This window comes from Cupressus sempervirens, chromosome 4 (genome assembly GCF_028749045.1).
Source record: "Cupressus sempervirens isolate cs-2001-9-10 chromosome 4, ASM2874904v1, whole genome shotgun sequence".
Taxonomy (NCBI): Eukaryota; Viridiplantae; Streptophyta; class Pinopsida; order Cupressales; family Cupressaceae; genus Cupressus; species Cupressus sempervirens.
In genome coordinates, this window is record NC_143121.1 from 611,176,912 (window position 1) to 611,188,252 (window position 11,341).

The 11,341-nt window shown below is 36.9% G+C and overlaps 1 pseudogene; it reads left to right on the forward strand.

The window, feature by feature from the left end:
- The first annotated feature begins 236 nt into the window (after positions 1–236).
- LOC149562714 (receptor-like serine/threonine-protein kinase At1g78530) lies at positions 237–7,961 on the forward strand (annotated as a pseudogene).
- Positions 7,962–11,341: the final 3,380 nt, after the last annotated feature.

An 11,341-nucleotide genomic window follows, 5' to 3' on the forward strand; every position in this document is an offset into this window, starting at 1 on the left:
GCGAAATAGCCGCTGCATTGGCCTTTTTGCTTACAATATATGAATTATATAAATTCGATTTGTCTACTTAAATCTAACATAGGACGTTAGATGATTATTCTCCTTGCTAAAATGTTGTTGAATCTTTCAGCCACCCCATCATCTAGTCGGAGGGTAACTTCGATTGGGTTTATGAAAGCTCTATGTTTGTATGGAATGACATTGCTATTGAGCACTGCCTACGGCCTCTCTAAAAAATGCGACGTTCTTCTATAGATAAAGGGGTCACCACAAGGAGGTGGAGCCACGGATTTTCTGCCAGACTGGTCGAACTCCTCCTCTCATTTCGATACATGGCAAGGCGTGAAATGCACATCTACGTCGTCATCATCATCGTCGCACAAAGTCATCTCCCTCTCTCTTCCCAGCTAAAACTTCACTGATCTCATTGTTCCTCGGAATTACTTGACTGAAGTTATTCCTCCTCAAATTGGGGACCTCAGAGATCTGGGGAGGTTCAATTTGAGCATCAACAGACTCAGCGGAAATATTCCTTTCGAATTGGAAAATATCTTGAATTTAGAAGATCTAGATCTTAGTCGGAACTCATTTGAAGATGCTACTCCTCGATATCTCTCAGAAGCAAGCGATTATTCCAGCCTCCTAATCTTAATGTTAAGCTTCAACAAATTGATCAGAACTATTCCCAGGGAAATAGGAAAGTTACAGCAGCTATCCTAATCCTAATCTCTAGAAACCGACTTGAGGGATCGATTCCCAGGGAAATAGGAAAGTTACAACAGCTATCAACTGGCTTGGATTTTAGTCGGAACAGACTCTCTGGTACTCTTCCACCAGAGATTGGAAACCTTATGCTTCTTGAATCATTGGAAGTTTCCGAAAACAATATTTTTGGTCAGATTCCACCAGTTTTGGAAGGGCTAAAGCTTCTTTTCAAATTAAACTTTTCATTCAATCGATTCAGGGGCCGAATTCTTGCTCTGAAATCTCTCTCTAAGAGCGAAGCAAGCACCTTCAGTGGTAACGATGCTCTCTGCGGGCCGCCCACTTCGAATTCGTGCTTGGAAAGTAGTAATGATAGTACTAGTAATAATAAGAGTTTGGGGTCAGGCACCATGATAATAATTCTTATTACCGGATTGCCTGCTGTTGGGCTTGTAGTAATAGGCTTTTTCTATTACCGGAGCAGGAGAAAAGTAACTGCACAACGTGAAAAATTAGAGAAAGAGGGGAGTATATTAAATAGACAATTCAACATAGTGAAATTTGATGTTGGCGTAGGGCATGAATGCTAGATTACATATGAAGAAATTTTGAAGGCCACAAACGAATTCAGCGATGATTATTTTTTCAGCAGTGGTAGTTCTGGCAGAGTGTACAAGGTTCTTCTAAGGGAAGATGAGAATACCTTGGCTATGGCTGCAAAAGTCTTCAGACTAACCGAAGGTAGGAAAAGTAGATTGATACGCGAGATAGATGCTCTCAACTTAGTCCGCCACAGAAACATTATACTTTTTTATGGGATCCTATATGGGGGCAGCATCAACATGGACATTCTACTCTTTGAATACATGCAAAAGGTGCAAGGAAGCAAAGGTGTGCAGAATCGCTTCCTACACTAATCTTTTTGAGGAGGATTATGCAAACTCAACTAACTATTTTAGAGATCTCAAGAAATGTATAATAACATAATAAAAATAACAATGAACACATAACACAGTAATTACTATGGGGAAACCCTTCTAGGAGAAAAACTCCCCCCTCAAAAACATGCACAATGTATTATCAAACCAAGATGATTACAATACACTTGCAATACAAGTTCTTACATGAGCGCATCACCACAACTCAAGCTCAGAGAAACTTCTTCTAGCACCAGCCTTACAGATTGAACTCAATTGCACAAACACCTCCCCAAGCCCTACTTTTATAGTGATTTTACAACCTAGAAACCTCTTGTGGTTTTACAAAATCATGGGCAAAACAACCATGCCACATGTTATCCATTTTTTATATCAACATTTCCAATACGGAAAAACAACCAGGATAAAATAGTAATCCCGTCCACAATTTTGTCTCTTAGCTTAGACCCCCATAAAAGTCACAAAATGAGTCATCAATGGCCTAAAAATGACCTATCTATATTCTACTATGGATAAGACTCATTTTTGACAACTCATTAACCAATTTCCAATGTATAAACAAGTGGAAAACTTCTACAAACAAATTCTGAAATTTTCTAGAAAAGATTGCAAGGTTGAGACACATGTTCTCAACATTTTCCCACTTGTCGAACACCTTGCAAGAATCTAGGGATCCAAAATATCACGGAATTAATTGCTAGGGGCTGAGAGGCCCATAGACTCTAAACACCATATAAATTTCTCTATGCTCACAGGCTTAGTTAATGCTTCAGCAACATTCACCAAAATCTCTACCCTTTCTAGCTTCACCTTGCCATCCTCGACTATATCTCTTACAAAATGATATTGTACATCAATGTGCTTGGTTCTGGCATGAAAAGTTGGGTTCTTCGCTAGGCAGATTATATAGTGGCTATCACTATAAATTGTCACTACACCCTATTTGAACTCTATATTTGAACACAATCTCTTGAGTGAGATGGCTTCCTTATAGACATGAGTACCTACCATATACCCTGCCTCAGTAGTGGACAAAGTGACTAGAGCCTATCACTTGCTCATCCAACTAATTGCACCACCAAATAATGTAAACACATATGCACTGGTGGATCTTCATCTATCAACATCACTAGCCTAGTCTGAATCCATATAGCCTCGAATACCTAAGGAATGCTTGTTTCCCGTTCCATGAAAATATATTGAGTACTTTGAGGTACCCTGTAAATATCTAAAAACTCCTTTTACTGCATCCCAATGTGCTCTTCCTGGATTAGACATATAACAGGAAAGTACTCCGAGTACTTGGGCAATGTCTGGTCTTGTATAGACCATAACATACATCATACTTCCAACAGCATTCTGGTATGGTACTCGACTCATTTTTTCCATCTCCAATCAGGATGTAGGACACTATGAGCTAGAAAGCTTTTTTCCCATAGTAACAGGAACACTCAATGGTCTTGAATCCTGCATATTAAACCTTTTCAAAATAGTGTCAACATACTTACTCTGGCCTAACCAAAGCTTTTTGTTTTGTCTATCTCTTATAATCTCCATTCCTAGAATGTACCTTGCTGCACCAAGATCTTTCATTTCAAACTTTGCTGAGAGCTAAGATTTTAATTCTGCAATCAAACCTTTTCCTTTACCAATAAACAACATGTCATCGACATACAAGGCAATAACTAGGAAACCATCACCATCAGATTTGAAATATATACAATGATCAGATTTAGATCGCACAAATCTCAAACTCAACACATATGTATCAAACTTATGGTACCACATCCTAGGACTTTTTTTTAAACCATACAAGGATATCTTCAATTTATAGACCAAATGACTTTTACCTTTTACCACATAGTGTTCTAGCTATGACATGTAAATTTCTTCCTCCAAATCTCCGTGAAGGAAAGTAGTTTTCACATCCATTTGTTTGATCTCTAGATCATAAGCTGCTACAATAGAAAGCAAAAATCTAATGGATGTCATTTTGGCTACTAGAGAAAAAATCTCACCATAATCTACTCCCTTAACCTGTGAGTAACCTTTTGCAACAAAACATGCTTTATACTTCTCAATGCTTCCATATGAACCCATCTTCCTTTTGAACACCCATTTACAACCAACAGGCTTCCGTCCTTTAGGCAATGGTACAAGGTCTCATGTTTGATTCCTTTGAAGAGCTACCATTTCTTCATCCATGGCTATTTTCCAAGACTCTGAGTCATTCATACCAAGAGCCTCTTGTATAGATCTCGATTCATCAATGTTAGCACTCAATGTAAATATGCATCTCCAATCATCAGGGGAATACCCATACCTTTCAGGTGGTTCCCTTTGTCTAGTAGATCTTTGAACAAGATCTAGTTTAGGTTCAGGAGGTTCAAGTTCATGATTAGGTTCTCACTCTTCTTTTGATGATTCAAAACTTGTAGAGCTCTCTTCCACATCTCATCTTTCTAAGGGCCTCAATTCAACTTTCTCAAGTGTAGCAGGAAGTTGAATCACATCTTTCTTTTCTTCTATTCGTTCTGGCTACATTGTAACAGAAGAAGGCTTAGTTTCACTAAAAATAACACTTCTAGAATAAAATACCTTTTGTGCAATAGGATCCCAAAGCTTGTATCTTTTCACACCATAACTATATCCGATGAAGATACATTTGATAGCTTTGTTGTCCAATTTTGTTCGCTTCTCCTTTGGCACATGAGCATATGCCTCACAACCTTAGATGTCCAAGTGAAGGCTTGTGGCCTGACCACACTTCCATTGGCATCTTATCAACAAGAGCTAATGTAGGAGACATGTTTATCAGGTAGCAGGTAGTGGCTATAGCTTTAGCCTAGAAATTTTGTTCTAGTCCAGCACCACTCAACATACTCCTAGCCTTCTCCATCAGGGTCCTATTCATTCTTTCTGCAACTCCATTTTGCTGTGGAGAATATGGAGTTGTCTTCTCTCTTTTAATACCACAATCTTTACAAAATGTGTCAAAATCATTGGAGCAAAATTCACCACCATTATCAGTTCTCAAACATTTTATTTTCTTTCTAGTCTGCAATTCAACCATTGCTTTAAATTCTTTGAAATGACTAAAAACTTCAGCTTTACTCCTAAGGAAATAAACCCATGTTCTTCTCCTAAAATCATCAATGAAAGAAACATAGAAATTGATTTACCAATAGAAGGAATATCAACTAGACCAAATACATCTGAATGGATTAGATCCAAAATACATGAAGACTTATGAGAACTTGAGTAAAACTAAATGTGGTTTTGTTTACCATAGATACAATGCTCACAAAAATCAAATTCAAGATTGCAGTCATTTAACCCATTAACAAGGTTCTTATTTTTCAAGGTACGTAGACCCTTCTCACCTATGTGACTAAATCTCTGGTGCCATAACATGGTCTTCTCTGTAGGAAACTTTGATTCAGTAGACAAGGCACCCTTGGGTACCCAAAAACCATGACCATCTACTGAAAGTGAAATCTTCTCCTTCTCCAACAAAGTAGTCTTTTTCACAATCTTATTAGAAGTACTATTGCACTCAACTGTGCATGTATCAAGCTGGTACAATGTACCCAATCTGCTTCCTCTTGCTATTACCATAGAACCTCTCACCATTTTTACACCTGCTTTAGAAAACTATACATGCACACCTACATCTATTAGCTTACTAACAGATAACAAATTCCTTACTAGTCCAGGGATATGTAAGACACCATCAAATCTTCTAATTCTACCATCAAAAAATTTCACACGAATACTTCCATGACCAACAATATCAAGTACTAAGTTATCATCCAAATACACCTTATGACCTTTAAAATTGTTATACTTACTAAACTAGTTTCTATTAGGAGTCATGTGGAAAGATGCACTTGAGTCTATTAACCATTCATTTTTACCTGCACAAGTGGCCAAGGCTATGATGAAAGCATATCCATCTTCCTTCTCAAACTCAAAATCAGAATCTTGCTTCTTCTTCTTCTTCTTTTTCTTCTCCTCTTTGGAGTCCTTTTGGAAGTGTCCAAGTTTGCCCCAATTCCAACAAATTGCCTTGGACTTATCAGGAGAGTTTGATCTCCCAATGGCCATGCCGCTTTTCATTCTTTCCTCTTTTTCTTGGTCTTCCATGAACATTCTAAGAATTTTGGCATTCAAAGAGACCTTCCTTCTCATCTCTTTAGAAAGTAGAGAACCAACAATTTCCTTCATCTTCAAGACAACTGAAGTGTTCCCTATAGCCATCACAATACTATCCCATGAGTCTAGCAATGAACATAGCAATATTTGGCACCTTTCTTCTTCATCCATTGCCACCCTTACTAAGGTCAACTGAGTCACCAACATATTAAACCTTTCTAGATGCTTAGAAATTTGTCCACCTTCTTGCATTCTCAAGGAATACAACTTCTTCCTCAAGAAAATCTTGTTCACAAGTGATTTCGCTTGATAGATCTCACTTAGTTTTTTCCACAGCTTTTTTGTAGTAGGTTCTTCATGGACATTAGTCAAAATCGAGTTTGGAAGACACAATCTGATGAGACCCTTAGCTTTTGTGTCTATCACATCACATTGTGCAGCTAAAGTCAAATCTATAGGCCTCAACTTGTCCTCATCAATTGCATACCATAGATCCCAATCAATCAATAGATCTTCCATCTTCAGCTTCCACATCTCAAAGTTTGTTCCAAAAAAATTTTCAACATCAATTCTCCTTGACATGCTTGCCATCTTTTCAATCCTACAACACAGAAATAAAAGTACTCTACACCAACTCCCACTCAAACCTTGATTAGCTCAACAATCCCTATACCCAACAAATAGAACCAAAATTGGCCAAGCTCTGATACCACTTGTAAAGAAGCAAAGGTGTGCAAAATCGCTTCCTACACTAATATTTGAGAGGAGGATTATGAAAACTCAACTAACTATTGCAGAGATCTCAAGAAATGTATAATAATATAATAAAAATAACAATGAACACATAACACAATAATTACTGTGGGGAAACACTTCTAGGAGAAAAAATCTACCCTCCAAAACATGCACAATGTATTACTAAACCAAGATGATTACAATACACTTGCAATGCAAGTTATTACAGGAGTGCATCACCACAACTCAAGCTCAGAGAGACTTCTTCTAGCACTAGCCTTGTAGATTGAACTCAATTGCACAAACACCTCCCCAAGCCCTACTTTTATAGTGATTTTACAACCTATAAACCTCTTGTGGTTTTACAAAACCATGGGAAAAACAACCATGCCACATGTTACCCATTTTTGATATCAAAATTTCCAATACGGAAAAACAACTAGGTTAAAATAGTAATCCCGTCCACAATTTTGTCTCTTAGCTTAGACCTCCATAAAAGTCACAAAATGAGTCATCAATGCCCTAAAAATGACCTATCTATATTCTACAATGGATAAGACTCATTTTTGACAACTCATTAACCAATTTCTAATGTATAAACAAGTGGAAAACTTCCACAAACAAATTCTAGAATTTTCCATAAAAGATTGCAAGGTTGAGACACATGTTCTCAACAAAAGGGTTCCTTCGGGGAGCACTAAAATCATAGGGCTTTAGGTGGAAGATTCAAGAGAATATTACATTGGGAGTAGCAAAGGTTCTCAAGTATTTGCATCATGATTGCTTACCTCTGATTGTGTACTATGACATTAAATTGGCAGACAATTTGCTAGACGATGAGTACGTAGCACATGTTGCTAACTTTAGCCTTGCAAATTTTATGTATTCAGAAGGAAAAATCAGTAGCTCTTTTGTTTATATTGGCATTCATGGATATATGGGTCCAGGTTCACATTTTTTAATAAATACTGATTTTAGCTTCAAGTGTTATGATGGGTTTCTTCATTTATAAATTTTTATGTCTTTAATGTTAGAATGTAAATTAATGGAATTTTTCTTTTTGTAGAATGTGAGTATGGAGTTGGGTCTTCCCCGAAGCAAGATGTGTTCAACTTTGGAGTTGTGCTATTGGAGCTTCTCACTGGCAAAGAAGCCATCAAGGATGAGGAAGAGGGAGGAGGAGAAAGTAGAGGTTTGGCTGAATGGGCTGCAATCATGAGAGAGAATGAGGGAAAAGCTATCAAGGACTTGTTAGATCTAGAGCTTCAATGTGATTACAATAAATGGGGAAATGAGATTGAAAATGTATTTGAAATTTCCCTTCTCTATACTCGACCATTGCCAAGAGAGAGGCTGTCAATACAAATTGTATTGGACTTGCTTTCCCCTTTAGCTTCAATCGTGCTTCAATATGGGAATATTCAATAACTAATAAAAATGTATACCTAAGAGGGTGGACTGCTCAGACCGTTGGAGCACATAAAATTAGATACTCCACCCTTGGCTTTTCATAGTTATTACAATATCAATAACTATATTGATATTTACATTATGTGGATATGTTTTTGCTTTCTTCAGTTAATAATAAATGAATTGTTTTGTTTTGACTAAACCCTTATTTTAATTTTTAATTTCATATTTTTGTATATGACAATAACAGTATTAAATAATAAATATATTTTATTTTAAAATATTTATGTTTTTAAATATGGATGTTTTTTTTGGGGTGGGTAGGAGGTTTGTGGAGGTTAGAGAAATAAGTAACCTTAGTTTATGTTTTTAAACATGGAGATTTTTTGGGGGTGGGAGGTTTGTGGAGGGTAGAGAAACAAGTAACCTTTTCTAGATTTAATTCAATTATTTATTTTTTATTTATTTTAATTTATTTAATATTTCTACTAGATAGTGAAATTCAATTTTATTTTTTATATTTGAAAAAACATTTTGATTAAGTATTATAGTTATGATTATATTTGATACTTGTTAGATGTTGCAAACATCATTTATGGCAAAACATTTGGAAATAGTGGAAATTGTTAAGTATTGATAGTTACTCCAAATTATTCATATAGAGAAACCAAAAATGTAATTAAGAAAGAACCCTCCTTTAGACTTTGGATGAGTTAAGCTGAACTTCGATGGGTCTTCTACAGGTGAGAGAGGATATCCTTTTGAGAGATTCAAAAGAGGAAATGTTTGCGGCCTATGCTATAAACCTTGGTAACCAAGCAACTTGCATGATAGAATTACTAGCCCTTTGATCATAGGGTGGTTTTTTTGTCTAGGAAGAAAATTTTTAAGGTGATAATAGAGAGGGACACCCTTAATATTATCTATATTTTAAAAAAAGATGGCAAGAGTTAGCTAGAATGGAATTGATGTTTTTCATACCATTGGACAACCATTGGGTTCTATGGATGAGGTGTCCTTCCTTCACACATACTAGGATGGAAATCATGCCATAGATAGGCTATCAAAGATGAGAAGTTTTATGAAAGGTTTCAAAACTTGGGAAGATATCTTTCCTTTCCCTATAGAAGCATGCGATTCGATCATGACCATGGTGAATTTTAGCATTTATGATGTTGAAATCATTTCTTGCTAAGGCTTGTGTTTTTTGAAGTAATTGATAGTAGCTAAAAAGACAAGGGGCTGACCCCGAAGTACAAAAAGGCTGAAAAAATCAGTCAAAGGTAACCTGTAGGAGTTGATAAAATCCAACTCCAAAGTCACCAAGATCACCTGTAGTGCAAATAGCTTCCTGAAGAGAAACCTAGGGAGCAAAAAGCTTGAAGCAAATACCGCACAAGAGAATATTTCACAATAGAAAATTAGAATTTCTATGTGAATGGATGATTTACAATGAGGAAGAGACTGAATATAAAGGCCTCATGGAAGCTTGTAGAACAAGCTGTAAGATGCAAGAAGATAAGGTTGACAACTAAGTATACATCCACAAAAGGTGAGAAGATGCTAGAAAGGAACAAAATCATGTGTTGTCAACAACTAACCACTAAAACTATTAAATATATGCATTTATCTAAGTAAGCTTAAGTAATAGAATAAATAAATAATTATTAATTATTTACTCTAACACCCTCCCTTAAGTGCAACTTAGGGGAATGCCTTAAGCTCACAAAACAAAGAGAAAATGTAGAATGAGTCTCGACAATGAGGTCACGTTAGGTACCCATGTACAAATGCATTAGAAATGCAACCTCTAAAAAATGGATAAAGAGGGAAAACCACATGGGAAAAACCCTCCTCCAAAAAGAGGTAAAAAAAACATGCTAAAAAAAACATGAAGTGAAGGAAGGAAGGCCTCAACCAATCCTCCCAAGGACAACTTTCACTAGCAAAGAGTCAAGAGACCCACTCAAAACCATAAGTACAAGTAACCCCACCTCCCCCCACCCCCGCTCCCCCATCCATTAGATATACTAAGGCCTCCCCAAAATAAAGAAGCCCCTAAAAGAGGGATAAAACCAATGCAACTCCAATGTGGAAGAAACAAGGGAGCATAACAAGGGAATCCTTGAATGATAGGTGAAACTGGAAAGCCTAGCTGATGCCCAGAAAAGAATGTATGAAGATTTGGAAAAGGAATGCCCAAGGAAGGTGTATCCACAAAATGTGCACCTGGAGGCTCAATGAATGAAGATGGAGGATCAGGTAGAGTGAAAGAAGAATTAGGCAAAAGAGAAAGGTCCTCAATTGGATGTGGTGTGGCAGTCAAAATAGGGATCTTAGGAACAATACAAAGGTTGAAGTATCCTGACTACACCAGATGATGCTCTTGTAAATGAGAAGAGCCATGCTCCAAAAATGGAGATGGTGGGAAAAGTGTGAGAAGCTGTAGAGACAGGTGGAAGAATCAACTACCCTATAGCAAGAAGACCTCTTGTGACATGATCTCGAATGAAGACTGAATCAGCAGTGAACTCAACTATCTTCCTTGATCCGCTACATGTAATCTGAGAAATCAAGAGAAGGTTAGCAGACAGAGATGGAACATACAATACATCATTGAATATACTATCCTAGATGTGAACTAAAACTTTCCCATAGACTGGTAGAGCAGCATTATTCCTCATGAGAATATTAGGAATAGGAGAAGCCTCGAGAGTAGAGAAGACATCTTAAGAAGATGTCATATGGTGAGAAGCACCAAACTCTAGTATCCAAGGGACCTATGAAGGGGATGTTAATGATGCCTATAATGCATGACCATGTCCAAGATCATGTTTAGATGTCGAAGATGTAGAAGATTGAAAAGAAGACACCTATAAGGTAGAAGAGGATGGAGAGGAAATAGTGCTCTTCTGAAGGAAAGCTTGCAAATCCTGAATCTATTTCTCATAACCATCAAATTTCATCTAAAAACAATCTGACTCATCATGAGGTCCTTTCTTACAATAGGGATGGATAGGAATCTTAGTCTTCCTTTTCTCCTTCTTCTTAGAAGATGATGATGAACTAGGGGAATCTAATATCTACTTTGTCTTCTGCTCCTATGTATCCTTGGTAAGCAATGTGTGTGACTGTGAACTTGAAAGTGAGTCTATCTAATTGATCTTGGACTATTCATGAGTTAATTGGCTAGAAAAGATCTCAAATGAAGGAATCCTATGTTTATAACCCAAGGTATCCATAGTGGAGTAAAAGGTGGAAGAGAAAATTTGATATTGGCCTTGCAACTTGGAAAGTATCAAAAAGATACATTCATCATCAGTTTTATTTTTTCCACATCCCTGCAAAAGTGTACGAGTTTTGAACTTCATTAGGAAGTCCTCAATGGTAGGAAAATC